Source organism: Triticum urartu, chromosome 7 (assembly GCF_003073215.2).
Source record: "Triticum urartu cultivar G1812 chromosome 7, Tu2.1, whole genome shotgun sequence".
Classification (NCBI taxonomy): domain Eukaryota; kingdom Viridiplantae; phylum Streptophyta; class Magnoliopsida; order Poales; family Poaceae; genus Triticum; species Triticum urartu.
Genome location: NC_053028.1, coordinates 66,632,667 through 66,649,856, shown reverse-complemented (window position 1 = coordinate 66,649,856; position 17,190 = coordinate 66,632,667).

The window sequence follows — 17,190 nt, the reverse complement described above, 5'->3', positions numbered from 1 at the left end:
CTGCTACATGTCGACTCATCGGCCGGAGGATTTTTGTGGTCGTCGCCGCCGCGTGCGGTACGGAGACGGGCAGCGAAGTCAAACATGCATGTGCAGAGCTGTGTATGCATGCACCTCATTCGCTCGGAAAAGCAGTGGAGAGGGAAAAGGGTAAAGCGTTTGCTTGCTTGCTTGCTGTAGGTGCTACTAGTAGCTAGCTCTGCTGGCTTCCTTCCTTGGTTTTCTGAAAGTGTTATCCTCGGCGTGATGTGAATTACTAGTACTCTCTCCATGAAGAAATATAAGAGCATTTAGATCACTAAAGTTCTTATATTTTTTGGGTGTGTCTAGGTCTCAGTCGATTGAGACTTAACCAAGTCTCAATCAAGTGAGCAGTATATAAGAAGAAAAAGAAAAACTGAAAAGAATTTTTGTGTATGAATCTCCATGCAAGATCAAAGGAAAATAACATCGACTGAAACATAACGAAGTCTAAGTCGACTGAGACTTAGCAAAACTGATATATTTTTTTTACAAAGGGAGTAGTTTGTTGAGTTGGATCGGTTTGCTTTTGCGACGCTTCCAGACCAATTTGGGCCGTTCATGGTTATTTCATTTTGATTCAAGGGCCAACATAACCTAGCTTGCCTTTTCTTTTTTCATTTTGAGTTGTGCCTTGCCTTTTCATTGCAAGAATAGTAACCCGCGTGATATTGGTTATTATCAACAATAACGTCATCCACGTATGAAGATAAGGAAAAAGTGATTTGGAACAACCGCTTAGCCATGTTGACGTACACTACACCTAATCTTGCTCATTATGTTGAAACTACACAATCGTCAATGAGATTGCTAAGGGCATCTGTGAGAAATATCCGCCTGCCTCTAACGCCTTTGCTGCCGCCTCTAAACACTGCACAAGCTGTCTTCATGTCAAAAATGATTAGCGTCGCCTCTAAGCATAGAAGTTGCCTCTATTCTTTTCTAAGCACTAAAACATAGTCCAGGCCCATTTTTTTTCTTGTTTCAAAAAAAAAAGATTGCTTTTTTAGCATCTACACACTGTATGAATGGTCAAACAATATATTTTCTAATAGGGGGTGGGCTTAACTATAGAGGCAGCAAACATTCAACACATTGCGGCTCTTTGGGCGACAAATTTGAATGTGAATAGTGACATGTTTGGGTGAATAGTAGTTTAATACTATTAATACTATTCACATTCAATTTTGTCTTTTTTGTTTCTATTAATGTAAGTTGAATTTGGAGTTCAAACTTTTTGTGGTTGTACATAGGAGTTTGAACATGTATTAAAAAACGATCTTATAGATCTCATCTAATGTGAGCTCTCACACAAGTCGCCCCTGGTTAGAGGCGGATCATGGGGCCCAGCTTAGAGGCAGGTTTGCCTCTAACACACTACAGATGCTCTAAGGGCATATACAACGGTGTTATCTTAGGAGTGTCACGTAGAATAAACGTTGAGGTGGAGAAAAGAAAAATCATAAGAATCTTCTCTTATTTAAGAGATGATCTTTTAGCACAATATGTCTCACCATATTTTTAGTAATAACTAGTTATTGAAGATAAGGTTAAGAGATAACTCATTATAGACATACTTTTATTGTCATCTCTAAACTACATGCAAGGTTTCAGATAAGATTATCTTATCAACCACTGTACTTACCCTAACTAGATCAGACTCTTCTTATGAAAAATGCACTCCCTCCGTAAAGAAATACTACCTTTGTATCAAAATATGAAACGATTTTGTAGGCTAAGCTGGTCTAAAAATGTCTTATATTTTGATACGGAGGGAGTATAGGATCGTTCATATCATTAAAGTAGTGATATAAAAGATCTTATATTTCATTATGGTTGAAGTAATGTCCAGATAAGATTGAGGCAGCGAGAAACAAATGTGGTTTCTACGATACGTCACTCCTTTTCCTTTTTCTTTCTGCATGGAGGTTCTACGTCATTCGATCGCATAATGTCCTTGGTGCCAGTGGATAACAGCTGACACTAACGAGGATCTGACTTGTATTAGCGTATAGAAAATGGCTAAACGTGTTGTGTTTGATCACCTTTTTTTGATTAGTAGTGAAAAATGACGTTCTTCGATAGTTGACAATATGATGCTCCAAAAGTTGCCTGCTAAAATAGTACTACCTCCGCGCACTAATATAATGTGTTTTGGCAGCTCAATTCAAACTGCCGAAGCATCTTAGGCCTTATACAATGGGAGATGCTTAGAGGGATGTTTAGAAAAATAAAACGAGATTTTCTCAGGCACCGGTGACTAGAGACGCTTAGTTAAGCGTCTACCCTATACAAATAAGCACCGGTGCTTAAGAAAAGTCTGGTTTATTTCTCTAAGCACCTCTCATTGTACAAGGCCTTATATTAGTTCACAGATGGAGTTCTACTACTTTCAGAGAGGGAAATATGATCAGGTGGGAGAACTCTCCTCGTGTGATTCCTAAAAAATGCTTTCAGAGGGAAATTAACACAGGTGGTGCTGGTGACACGTACGTGCTACTAGCAATTAAACATGAAAGTGCAAGGGAACGACATGTACGTAGTACGTTGGATCGATGACAGACAACGGAGGGATCATGACGGGTCGAGATTGATGAGATTGATCGATACTACTGCCACATGTACGTCCGTTCGTCGGTTCGTTTTCCCTCCGCTGCAGGCCGCGGCTTGACCGTTCCCGTTGGTATTGGTGGATCGATGGCCAGACGTACAACATGTACTGCAAGAATGCATGCATGGTGGAGGGCGAACGTCCACTAGTCTGCGTGCGCGTTGCCGTAGGCAGTGAACGTCCGTACGTGCTGTCCATCATCACTGATGGATCGACACCAGTGCATGCAGCCGGCCCGGCTGAGCTGAGCTGTGGTCTGTTTTTTTCATGGTAATAAGTGTCTCATTTAATTTATCTATACCAATATAAAAAGAGTTAAAGGGGCATATCAAATTAATCTCGGCCATCAAATCAGATTAGTCCAAGGACCTAGACTGCTTCAATGCTTCAATGTCGAGCGCTCAACACGTTTAGCGTGCAGTTAATTTCATGCCAGATATAGAGCTAATCACATAATAACACGCTAATAATATCCTACTTAATATCCGCATGCACTTAATATACTTCCGAATTAATGTGCATTGCACGTGCACATTGACTAGTAGCATAAATTAGAAGTACAAATTAGGTACACACCGATCTGATTTAGCTGAAAAGACAACGAAATACTAGTCTTTGCACAAAGGAACACCAGCCAAGAAGAAAAATTATAATCAAGTCTGAAGAATCCTCTAAATTTGACACCAGCGCTCATCACGTGCCCCTGGCACCAGTACAACAACCACAAAAGAATGACGGATCACCTCCTCGTCTGAGCTGGACGCGAATTCATTGATGATATGCGGTTTTTTTTAGCTTTGCAAGCCTCCAAGATGGCTCCCAAAGTCAAAACCGTTACCGTTGAACGAATCAGACCGGTGCATTCATCAAACTTGCACCCCCGCAAGACAAAACCGTCGAAGGAGGAAACAATACTGCCATCTGCAAACCCAGCAGACAACTCACCATCTTACAGATGATGCCGATTCAGACCCCGCAATATGCATCCGCTTCTGAACTATCTCCCAAGCTCCGTGTCGCCGCTGGAGCCAACGTTGTTGCAACGGCAGAGCCCAAAGACACATGTTCACCATGAGGATGTTGCCGCGCCGCACCATCTTTACTTGAACAGACTGGTGTCCAAAATCATCCTCAACCATAGGACCGATCGACTTGTGAGGGTAGGATATATTCAACGCCGCCACCGCCACCGTCACCGCCGAAGCCAAGACAATGAACATCCCAAAATCTATAATCTACTTAAGCCTAAAACGATATCCGGCGACCCCCTCACCACCGCCGATCGAGGTCGTCGGCGGAGAGGAGCCGCCGGAGGGCGGCGACGGAAGGAAGCGCTCGGCGGCATGCGAGCGAGATGGCTTTCTTTCTTCCTCTCGAAGAAAGAAACGATACGCTGTGGCCACGCAGGATTTTCACTCTACGGATGGTGCTGTTTCTATACCCCGTTTTCATCTACAGAAGTAGCTAGACTCCACCCGGACAGCTGCTGATCTGTCCGTCGGCTAATTGGCTAGCTAGCTCTCAGCCACGGACGACGTGCAACAGATCCGATCGCCTCATCCATGCCGATTGACGACGACCGGCCGGGGACGGAGGTGGCGTGCGAGCCCCACCTCCACGTGATTGGTCCATCCTCATCCGTGCCGATAAGACGGCGACCGGCCCCGTACGTCGCTCTCTCCCCCTTTCGCGTTCCGTGTGCCTAGCTGCCGGTCCTGCTCCGACGTAGATACCCGGTGGTGCGATCTTTTCCACGGCGCCAACGCCATCCACCGCGACGATCCATGCCCCTCGCGCGTCGCCGTCGCGGCGAGGACAAAGGCCGCGCGCGGGCGGTACCGATAGATGTGAGCAGGTGATCGACCCCTGGCCTGGCTCGTTCGGTGCATGCCGCAGGACATCATCGATCCCTACGCTCTCCAATCACGGCGTTCTTTGTCATCCATCCACGGAGAAAGGAAGGCGGGAGGGGAATCGCGGAGAGCGATGGCGTGTCTGAGGTAGCACTGCAGCTGGCCGGCCGGGTTCGCGCGTGTTCGAGTAGTCGCTTGGGCACGGGTCAAGGGTCGCCTTTGCTTTCGCCGGAGGTCGGCCACGGAAAAGGGCCGACGGCCGACCGGCTAGGGGCCAAGCTAGCTAGGCCAAAACCCAAGGTGTAGTAGCTGGCCATCCATCAGGAGCATCAATTCAAACAGGAGTGCGTGCGTACTACGTGCCACTTCGATCTGCAACTCGATCCTGCGCGTATTCATCTACCATCGGACAAGGCAAACGCATCATCGCCGGCATTCCGTCGATCAAGGTAGGTAGGCTACTATATATGCTATGCATGCGCGAGCTAGGTTTTTTTTCTTTTGACGAACGGCACGAGCTAGTTGTTCAGTTTTCAGACCCGTTTGATTTTCGTCTAACGGTTCTCATTCATCTTCCCCATCCCTTCTCCATCCCGCCCCGCCCTGCCTGAGCCGCATCCTCCCACATGCTGCTGCCACGAACTCTGACGTCGACGACCTTCCAACAACCCCGGCACCTGTCAACATGCGACTCCTCTCCACAGGAGGCGTTGTTGTCGTGCCGTCCTCGGCTCCCGGTCGCTTCTTGCTCGGCCTCGCTGCTACACTCCGCAGTATCCCAGTATTTGCCTCAGAGCAACGCCTTCAGGATTCGACCGAACTAAATAACACTAGTAGAAAAAGGGTCAAACGTGAAGCACATTAGTGCCGGTTTGTATTTGAGCCGACACAAATGTATACATTAGTGCCGGTTTCAACGGCTAGCCGGGCCGCTCTCATTAGTACCGGTTCGTGGCTAACCTTTAGCACCGGTTCGTGCCACGAACCGGTACTAATGAGAGTGGTGGCAGAATGTTGTCAGTCTGGGCCTCCTCCAGCACCTTTAGTAGCGGTTCTTGGGACAAACCGGTACTAAAGGTCGTCCTACATAAACCCTTCGTCCACCCGAGCTCGCTCTGTTCTTCCACTTTCCCCTCTCCTCTTTGTTCTTCCCCTCTTCCTCTCGACCTCATCACACATTTTGCCCAAAATTTGTCAAGATTTGAAGGCCCCCATCCATTCAAATGATCACAAAGGTTAGCAACTTTGTCCTTTCATCTCTCATTGCTAGATTAGCTCTTGCAATGCTTTATATAGTGATTAATTTGTGAGTTTATTAATTTGGGAGGAAATATATATATATGTGCTAGTATTTGATTTATATGCAATTTGAGGTCAAAAATAACACTTATTTTGCATATGTAGGTGTGGTTTACTTAGTGCCTTCTAAATCTCCGTCGTAACCACCGTCGATCGCCCGCACCATCCCGTCGCTGGCACCACCTTGTGGTGAGCCTCTTGTTCATGCAATTTTTATATAAAAATTGATGTTTGTGTGATTTGGATATATAGTTACTCGTATAATTATCTTACCCGTACGTTGTTTGTTATACATATAGTGCCATGGTTTTGATATCCGTCCCCGTCGGCCCTCGTCCTTGTTATGATTCGGATGTGGTATATATATTCTCTTTTAAAACTAGTTGCATTTCGTGTTTATGACAAATTATGCCCGTCAAGTTGACATAGAAATTTTTTCTAGGAGGTATGTGAACCGGAAATTCCAACCGACCCTATTGTCGAGAGGTTAAATTTAGTTGAAAGAGAAAACGAGTACTTGAAAGAAAAATTGAAAAGAATTGAGGGGGAGAAGATGGAATTGGAGTTGCATGTTGCCGATGTCGTCGATGATCACAAGATCAAGATGGAGAAAATGCGCTTGAAGATTAGAAAGATTAAAAAATATGCCATCGATAGTGAGGCTTGGTATCATTATGCTGTTGGATCCATTATTACCTTAGTTGCGATCTTGATCGTATTTGTTGTTGCATTTAAATGCTTTAGCTAGAGAGTTATTTGTTTGTTGCATTTAAGTGTTGTATGAACTTTATGTATGAACTTGTATTAATTTGGTCTATTCGGTGTTGTGTAATTAAGATGAGCCGGCAATGGATGTACGATGACCGATGCTCTCCCCAGTTCGTTGAGGGTGTGCATACTTTTCTGCTTGCGGCTGAGGCAAACAAGCGGGCGGATGGTTTTATGCCTTGTCCATGTGCTCGTTGTAAGAATGGTCACAATTACTCTACGTCAAGAACCATTCACGTCCACCTGTTTAAGTCCGGTTTCATGCCCCACTATAATGTTTGGACCAAGCACGAAGAAAGAGGGGTTATGATGGAAGACAATGAAGAAGAAGAGGACGACGACAGCTATCCTGGCCATGGGTTCCCTGAATACGATGATACAACAATGGGGGAAGAAGCTGAGCCAGTAATGCGGGAAGAAGCTGAGCCGGCAATGCGGGAAGAATCTGAAGAAGAGGCATCAGATGAGCCCGTTGATGATCTAGGTCGGGCCATTGCCGATGCAAAGAGAAACTGCGCAAGTGATTTGGAGAAGAAGAAGTTGCAGCGCATGTTAGAGGATCACAAAAAATTGTTGTACCCGAATTGCGTAGGTGACAAGAAAAAGCTGGGCACCACACTGGAATTGCTGCAATGGAAGGCAGAGAATGGTGTATCTGACAAGGGATTTGGAAAGTTGCTGGTAATGATAAAGGATATGCTTCCAAAGGACAACGAATTGCCCGAGAGTACGTACGAAGCAAAGAAGGCTGTCTGCCCTCTAGGGTTAGAGGTGCAGAAGATACATGCATGCCCTAATGATTGCATCCTCTACCGCGGTGAGTACGAGGATTTGAAAGCTTTCCTGGTATGTGGTGCATTGCGCTATAAGATCAGCCGCGATGACCCTGGTGATGTCGAGGGCGAGCGCCCCAGGAAGAAGATTCCTGCCAAGGTGATTTGGTATGCTCCTATAATACCACGGTTGAAATGTTTGTTCCAAAACAAAGAGCATGCCAAGGCGATGCGATGGCACAGAGAAGACCGTAAGAAAGACGGAAAGTTGAGAGTACCCGCTGACGGGTCGCAATGGAGAAAAATCGAAAGAAAGCATGGGAAGGAGTTTGCACATGACGCAAGGAGCGTATGGTTTGGTCTAAGCGCAGATGGCATTAATCCTTTGGGGAGCAGAGCAGCAACCATAGCACCTGGCCTGTGACTCTATGTTTGTATAACCTTCCTCCTTGGTTGTGCATGAAGCGGAAGTTCATTATGATGCCAGTGCTCATCCAAGGCCCTAAGCAACCCAGCAACGACATTGATGTGTACCTAAGGCCATTAGTTGAAGAACTCTTACAACTGTGGAATGGAACAGGTGTACGTGCGTGGGATGAGTACATGGGGGAAGAATTTGACCTAAAGGCGTTGTTGTTCGTGACCATCAATGATTGGCCTGCTCTCAGTAACCTTTCAGGACAGACAAACAAGGGATACCGCGCATGCACGCACTGTTTGGACGATACCGACAGTATATATTTGGCTAATTGTAAGAAGAATGTGTACCTAGGACATCGTCGATTTCTTCCGAGCAGGCATCCCGTAAGAAAGAAAGGCAAGCATTTCAAAGGTGAGGCGGATCACCGGACGAAGCCTCGCCACCGTACTGGTGCTGATGTACATGATATGGTCAAGGATTTGAAGGTGGTCTTTGGAAAGGGTCCTGGTGGACAGCCTGTTCCGAATGACGCTGACGGACGCGCGCCCATGTGGAAGAAGAAATCTATATTTTGGGACCTGCCCTATTGGAAAGACCTAGAGGTCCGCTCCGCAATCGACGTGATGCACGTGACGAAGAATCTTTGTGTGACCCTGCTTGGCTTCTTGGGCGTGTATGGGAAGACAAAAGATACACCTGAGGCACGAGAGGACCAGTAACGTATGCACGGAAAAGACGGCATACATCAGGGTCATGCAAGGTACGCTCTTACCAAAGAAGAGAAGGAAATCTTTTTTGAATGCCTGCTCAGTATTAAGGTGATGTCTGGCTTCTCGTCGAATATAAAGGGAATAATAAACATGGCAGAGAAAAAGTTCCAAAACCTAAAGTCTCATGACTGCCACGTGATTATGACGCAACTGCTTCCGATTGCATTGAGGGGGCTTCTACCGGAAAACGTTCGATTAGCCATTGTGAAGCTATGTGCATTTCTCAATGCAATCTCTCAGAAGGTAATCGATCCAGAAATCATACCAAGGTTAGAGAATGATTTGGTGCAATGTCTTGTCAGTTTCGAGTTGGTGTTCCCACCATCCTTCTTCAACATCATGACGCACGTCCTAGTTCACCTATGCGAAGAGATTAACGTTTTGGGTCCTGTATTTCTACACAATATGTTCCCCTTTGAGAGGTTCATGGGAGTCTTAAAGAAATATGTTCATAACCGTGCTAGGCCAGAAGGAAGCATCTCCAAGGGCCGTCAAAATGAGGAGGTCATTGAGTTTTGTATTGACTTTTGTTGGGGAACGTTGCAGAAAACAAAAATTTTCCTACTCGTTTCACCAAGATCATCTAGGAGTTCATCTAGCAACGAGTCATTGGATGCATCTACATACCTTTGTAGATCGCGCACGGAAGCGTTCAAAAGAACGGTGATGATGTAGTCGAACACGATGTGATCCAAATCACCGATGACCAAGCGCCGAACGGACGGCACCTCCGCGTTCAACACACGTACGGGACGGGAGACGTCTCCTCCTTCTTGATCCAGCAAGGGGAAGGAGAGGTTGACGAAGATCCAGCAGCACGACGGCGTGGTGGTGGATGCAGGGCGTCACAGTAGCAGGGCTTCGCCTATACTACGAGGAAGAGAGACGTAACGGGGAGAGAGGGAGGCGCCAGGGGCTGGGTGTGAAGTCCCTCCTCTCCCCCACTATATATAGGGGTGCCATGGGGGGGGCGCCGGCCCTAGTAGATGGATCTACTAGGGGGGGGCGGCCTAGGGTGGGGGGCTTGCCCCCCAAGCAAGGGGGCGCCCCCTCTAGGGTTTCCCCCCCAACCCTAGCCGCATGGGCCACTGGGGGGTGGCGCCCCAGCCCATTATGGGCTGGGTTCCCTCCCACTTCAGCCCATGGGGCCCCCCGGGATAGGTGGCCCCACCCGGTGGACCCCCGGGACCCTTCCGGTGGTCCCGGTACAATACCGGTGACCCCGAAACTTGTCCCGATGGCCGAAACAGCACTTCCTATATATATAATTCTTTACCTCCGGACCATTCCGGAACTCCTCGTGACGTCCGGGATCTCATCCGGGACTCCGAACAACATTCGGGTTACTGCATATACAGATCTTCACAACCCTAGCGTCACCGAACCTTAAGTGTGTAGACCCTACGGGTTCGGGAGACAAGCAGACATGACCGAGACGACTCTCCGGTCAATAACCAACAGCGGGATCTGGATACCCATGTTGGCTCCCACATGCTCCATGATGATCTCATCGGATGAACCACGATGTCAAGGATTCAATCAACCCCGTATGCAATTCCCTTTGTCAATCGATATGTTACTTGCCCGAGATTCGATCGTCGGTATCCCAATACCTCGTTCAATCTCGTTACCGGCAAGTCACTTTACTCGTACCGTAATGCATGATCCCGTGACCAGACACTTGGTCACTTTGAGCTCATTATGATGATGCATTACCGAGTGGGCCCAGTGATACCTCTCCGTCATACGGAGTGACAAATCCCAGTCTTGATCCATGTCACCCAACAGACACTTTCGGAGATACCCGTAGTCTACCTTTATAGTCACCCAGTTACGTTGTGACGTTTGGTATACCCAAAGCACTCCTACGGTATCCGGGAGTTACACGATCTCATGGTCTAAGGAAAAGACACTTTGACATTGGAAAACTCTAGCAAACGAACTATACGATCTTGTGCTATGTTTAGGATTGGGTCTTGTCCATCACATCATTCTCCTAATGATGTGATCTCGTTATCAATGACATCCAATGTCCATAGTCAGGAAACCATGACTATCTGTTGATCAACGAGCTAGTCAACTAGAGGCTTACCAGGGACATGTTGGTATCTGTTATTCACACATGTATTACGATTTCCGGATAACACAATTATAGCATGAATAAAGACAATTATCATGAACAAGGAAATATAATAATAATGCTTTTATTATTGCCTCTAGGGAATATTTCCAACAGTCTCCCACTTGCACTAGAGTCAATAGTCTAGTTACATTGTGATGAATCGAACACCCATGGAATTCTGGTGTTGATCATGTTTTGCTCTAGGGAGAGGTTTAGTCAACGGATCCGCTACATTCAGGTCCGTATGTACTTTACAAATCTCTATGTCTCCATCTTGAACATTTTCACGAATGGAGTTGAAGCGACGCTTGATGTGCCTTGTCTTCTTGTGAAACCTGGGCTCCTTGGCAAGTGCAATAGCTCCAGTGTTGTCACAAAAGAGTTTGATTGGCCCCGACGCATTGGGTATGACTCCTAGGTCGGTGATGAACTCCTTCACCCATATTGCTTCATGTTGCCGATGTCGTCGATGATCACAAGATCAAGATGGAGAAAATGCGTTTGAAGATTAGAAAGATTAGAAAATATGCCATCGATAGTGAGGCTTAGTATCATTATGCTGTTGGATCAATTGTTACCTTAGTTGCGATCTTGATCGCATTTGTTGTTGCATTTAAATGCTTTAGCTAGAGAGTTATTTGTTTGTTGCATTTAAGTGTTGTATGAACTTTATGTATGAACTTGTATTAGTTTGGTCTATTCGGTGTTGTGTAATGAAGATGAGCCGGCAATGGATGTACGATGACCGATGCTCTCCCCAGTTCGTTGAGGGCGTGCATACTTTTCTGCTTGCGGCTGAGGCAAACAAGCGGGCGGATGGTTTTATGCCTTGTCCATGTGCTGGCTGTAAGAATGGTCACAATTACTCTACGTCAAGAACCATTCACGTCCACCTGTTTGAGTCCGGTTTTATGCCCCACTATAATGTTTGGACCAAGTACGGAGAAAGAAGGGTTATGATGGAAGACAATGAAGAAGAAGAGGACGACGACAGCTATCCTGGCCATGGGTTCCCTGAATACGATGATACAACAATGGGGGAAGAAGCTGAGCCAGTAATGCGGGAAGAAGCTGAGCCGGCAATGCGGGAAGAATCTGAAGAAGAGGCATCAGATGAGCCCGTTGATGATCTAGGTCGGGCCATTGCCGATGCAAAGAGAAACTGCGCAAGTGATTTGGAGAAGAAGAAGTTGCAGCGCATGTTAGAGGATCACAAAAAAATTGTTGTACCCGAATTGCGTAGGTGACAAGAAAAAGCTGGGCACCACACTGGAATTGTTGCAATGGAAGGCAGAGAATGGTGTATCTGACAAGGGATTTGGAAAGTTGCTGGTAATGATAAAGGATATGCTTCCAAAGGACAACGAATTGCCCGAGAGTACGTACGAAGCAAAGAAGGTTGTCTGCCCTCTAGGGTTAGAGGTGCAGAAGATATATGCATGCCCTAATGATTGCATCCTCTACCGCGGTGAGTACGAGGATTTGAACGCTTGCCCGGTATGTGGTGCATTGCGCTATAAGATCAGCCGCAATGACCCTGGTGATGTCGATGGCGAGCGCCCCAGGAAGAAGATTCCTGCCAAGGTGATGTGGTATGCTCCTATAATACCACGGTTGAAATGTTTGTTCCAAAACAAAGAGCATGCCAAGGCGATGCGATGGCACAGAGAAGACCGTAAGAAAGACGGAAAGTTGAGAGTACCCGCTGACAGGTCGCAGTGGAGAAAAATCGAAAGAAAGCATGGGAAGGAGTTTGCACATGACGCAAGGAGCGTATGGTTTGGTCTAAGCGCAGATGGCATTAATCCTTTTGGTGAGCAGAGTAGCAACCATAGCACCTGGCCTGTGACTCTATGTTTGTATAACCTTCCTCCTTGGTTGTGCATGAAGCGGAAGTTCATTATGATGCCAGTGCTCATCCAAGGCCCTAAGCAACCCGGCAACGACATTGATGTGTACCTAAGGCCATTAGTTGAAGAACTCTTACAACTGTGGAATGGAACAGGTGTACGTGCATGGGATGAGCACATGGGGGAAGAATTTGACATAAAGGCGTTGTTGTTCGTGACCATCAATGATTGGCCTGCTCTCAGTAACCTTTCAGGACAGACAAACAAGGGATACCGCGCATGCACGCACTGTTTGGACGATACCGACAGTATATATTTGGCTAATTGTAAGAAGAATGTGTACCTAGGACATCGTCGATTTCTTCCGAGCAGGCATCCCGTAAGAAAGAAAGGCAAGTATTTCAAAGGTGAGGCGGATCACCGGACGAAGCCTCGCCACCGTACTGGTGCTGATGTACATGATATGGTCAAGGATTTGAAGGTGGTCTTTGGAAAGGGTCCTGGTGGACAACCTGTTCCGAATGACGCTGACGGACGCGCACCCATGTGGAAGAAGCAATCTATATTTTGGGACCTGCCCTATTGGAAAGACCTAGAGGTCCGCTCCGCAATCGACGTGATGCACGTGACGAAGAATCTTTGTGTGACCCTGCTTGGCTTCTTGGGCGTGTATGGGAAGACAAAAGATATACCTGAGGCACGGGAGGACCAGCAACGTATGTACGGAAAAGATGGCATACATCAGGGTCATGCAAGCTATGCTCTTACCAAAGAAGAGAAGGAAATCTTTTTTGAATGCCTGCTCAGTATTAAGGTACCGTCTGGCTTCTCGTCGAATATAAAGGAAATAATAAACATGGCAGAGAAAAAGTTTCAGAACCTAAAGTCTCATGACTGCCACGTGATTATGACGCAACTGCTTTCGGTTGCATTGAGGGGGCTTCTACCGGAAAACGTTCGATTAGCCATTGTGAAACTATGTGCATTTCTCAATGCAATCTCTTAGAAGGTAATCGATCCAGAAATCATACCAAGGTTAGAGAATGATTTGGTGCAATGTCTTGTCAGTTTCGAGTTGGTGTTCCCACCATCCTTCTTCAACATCATGACGCACGTCCTAATTCACCTATGCGAAGATATTAACGTTTTGGGTCCTGTATTTCTACACAATATGTTCCCCTTTGAAAGGTTTATGGGAGTCTTAAAGAAATATGTTCATAACCGTGCTAGGCCAGAAGGAAGCATCTCCAAGGGCCATCAAAATGAGGAGGTCATTGAGTTTTGTATTGACTTTATTCCTGACCTTAAGCCGATTGGTGTTCCTGAATCGCGGCATAAGGGCAGACTGGATGGAAAAGGCACGCTAGGAGGGGAACAAATAATATGTATGGACGGACATTCTCTCACTGAAGCACACTACACAGTTCTACAGAATTCCGCCTTGGTGGCTCCGTATATGGATGAACACAAGAATTTGCTACGCTCCAAACACCCGGAGCGGTCTGATGATTGGATTACACGTGTACAAATCAGGAGTTTCGCCAGCTGGTTGCAGACACGTACCATGCATGACACCTCTATTAAAGATGACATGTACTTGCTGTCCCAGTTACCATCTTCGAATATAATGACTTTCAAAGGGTACGAGATAAATGGTAATACATTTTACACGATCGCCCAAGATAGGAAGAGCACCAACTAAAACAGTGGTGTCCGCTTTGATGCAGAAACCAAGACGGAAAGGAAACATATTATGGTTATATATAAGAAATATGGGAACTTGACTATCGACGTGGTTTGAAGGTCCCTTTTTTTTGGTGCAAATGGGTCAATATGACACGAGGCGGGGTAACGGAAGACCCGCAGTACGGAATGACAACAGTGGATCTCAAGAATCTTGCGTATGCAGACGAACCATTCGTCCTAGCCAATGATGTGGCACAGGTTTTCTATGTGAAAAACATGTCTATCAAGCCAACAAAAAGAAAAGATAAGAAAGCGAATGCATCGTACAATGAGCCAAAGCGGCACATAGTTCTTTCTGGCAAGAGAAACATCGTGAGAGTGGATGACAAGACAGACAAGTCAGAAGATTATGAAAAGTTTGATGAAATTTCTCCATTCACAGTGAATATTGACTCGAGCATCCCGTTAAATGATGAAGATTTTCCATGGTTGCGACGCAAAGGGACACACGCGAAGAAAAAGTTTCACATCCAAAGATCTGGGATGTGATCGGCTTCACTATCATCACTTTCTTCTGTGTTTCACACCCAGAAGGGAATCTCTGTAATAGTTAGGGTAGTTAATTATGTGTTTTGGCATTTGAAACGCGAAGAAATTTTATGTGCAAACAAATTCTTTCATGCCTTTACTGATTTTTAAAGTTAAGTTATTCACAAACTAGTGATTCACACTAATTTCAAATAATTCAAAATTTAAACTATTCAAATTTGAAAACTACGGGCACTAACAGAAAGTTTGTAAATTTTTTATACCTAAAGCAAAAATATTCACAAAGAAACTCTAAATACACAAAAAAAAACAACTCAAAAATAAATAAAGCAAAAAAAATTAAAAAAAGCCCGCCTACTAGGCCAGAGCGGCCTGCATACGACTAGAAACCCAACCTGTTATTGGGCCAGGATGCAGGCCTGCAAAGGCCCAGTAGGCCCACAGGGCAGCACAGAACATGTAGGCCCAGTAGGCCTGCTTTGGAGAGGAGCTCGAGAGAGCTACCGCACGGGGGTTTATAAACCAGTGCGGTCGCCCCTCGGCTAGCGAGGTGGGACTAAACTTGCCGCACCGCACCTGCGCCCGCGCACCCCCTTTAATACCGGTTCGTGGCACCAACCGGTACTAAAGGGGGGCCTTTAGTACCGGGTGGAGCCACCAACCGGTACTAAAGGGGGTGCGGTTCCCGCCGCTTGGCCTGGCCAAAACAGGCCTTTAGTACCGGTTGGTGGCTCCAACCGGTACTAAAGGTGCCTTCTATATATACAACACTTATGAAATTTCATTCTCCCTCTGTTTCTTCCTCTGTTTCCCCATTGAAGCACCGCCCGCGCGCCCCGATCGATCGACGCCGTCGTCGTCGCCGTCCCCGTCCCCGTCGCCGCCCCCGTCCTCGTCGCCGCCCTCGTCTCCGTCGCCGTCCCGGGCCCGTCCCCGTCGCGCCGTTCCCGCGTCGCCGCCCCCGCATCACGCCCCGGCCCGTCGCCGCCCCCGGCCGTCGCCCCGCTGTGAGCTCTCCCCCTCTAACCCCTCTCCCCCGCCCCCGGCGGCCACCATGGGCGCCGCCCCTCCCCGAGCCCATACACACACAAGCATGATGAACACACACACACACATACACGTACATATGTATGAATTAATGCATGTATATATTAGTATATACGTATTTTGTATGTTTAATTAGTTTAGATTTTTTAGATTATTATTTTTTCACTAGTATATATGTATGAATGCATGTTAGATGGATATAATTAGTGTTTAATTAGTATGGAAATTTTTTATATAATGTTGTTTTTCAGTTTTTTAATGGATGTATAGAAGTTGTGTTTTCTGTTTTTAGTGTTAGATGCTTAATTAGTATGAAATAGCATATAGAATTTTGACAGATGCAATGATAGCATAATTAGTGTTATATAGAAATGTTAGAAATTTTAGTTATCAAAATCCAATCATTAAAAATGTTACTTTTTGCGGGCATAGAGCTAGTATTTGTTCTCGACGATGCCCGGCCCGCATCCTCGCCGTCGACCCGTCCGCGACGACGTCCGGCTGACCCATGTCCGGGATTGGGCTCCGCCGGGCTGGCACTGGGAGATGCTACCTGGAGGGGCGCGCCGCTTGATGAGGAACCTGGCCCCGGGTCCCGTCGTCGACCCTGATCTCGTTTGGTGGCGTTCGCGTGGGCCAGTTTCGGTGCGGAGGGAGCCGGCCCCGCCGGAGGTGGTACGTCGCCGTGTCAGGGAGGAGGACGAGCACGTCCATCGCTACATGGTTGCGTTAGAGGGCGGCAGGTTCTCCAATACCTGTCAGTTTCTTCAGGGATCTCACTTCAGCGATGATCCTGTGAGGGTTCCTTCTCTTTGGGTGTCCACCGCCCGCGCCGCAGGAACCGCGAGTGTCCTAGATTCTTCTGTAGTATTCGATCTTTAATTAGCTACCTAGCCAGTGATGTACTATTCAATATTATATATTATTCGAGACGATGTATTCGAGATTATATCTATTATTCGAGACGATGTATTCGAGATTATATCTATTATTCGAGACGATGTAATTTGAATACTAAATTGTTTTATATTTTTTTTGGATTAGTTAAATAAAAGCAATGGCGGACAATACCGACAGAGTGAAAGAACAGACCATGTTCGATATGATACGCGGGCCAGATGATGATCAGAATGAAGAAGATTATGACGGCTCCGAATTTCTAAACAACACCGGAGAGGGTGATATGATATTCGATCGCGACAACCGAATTGATGAAGTCATGAACTACGATTATGACGATGACGAAGAAGATGTTGATCCTGAAACAACAAAGACCGGCGAGGTATATATATTTATATAAGCAGGCATCTGGTGATCATCACATATTTTAAATGAGTTGAAGATATATTAACGAATCAATCTTTCTTCTTTCAGCCATCCGGATTGAGCAAATCTTCAGGCAACAGGACGAAACGAGGCC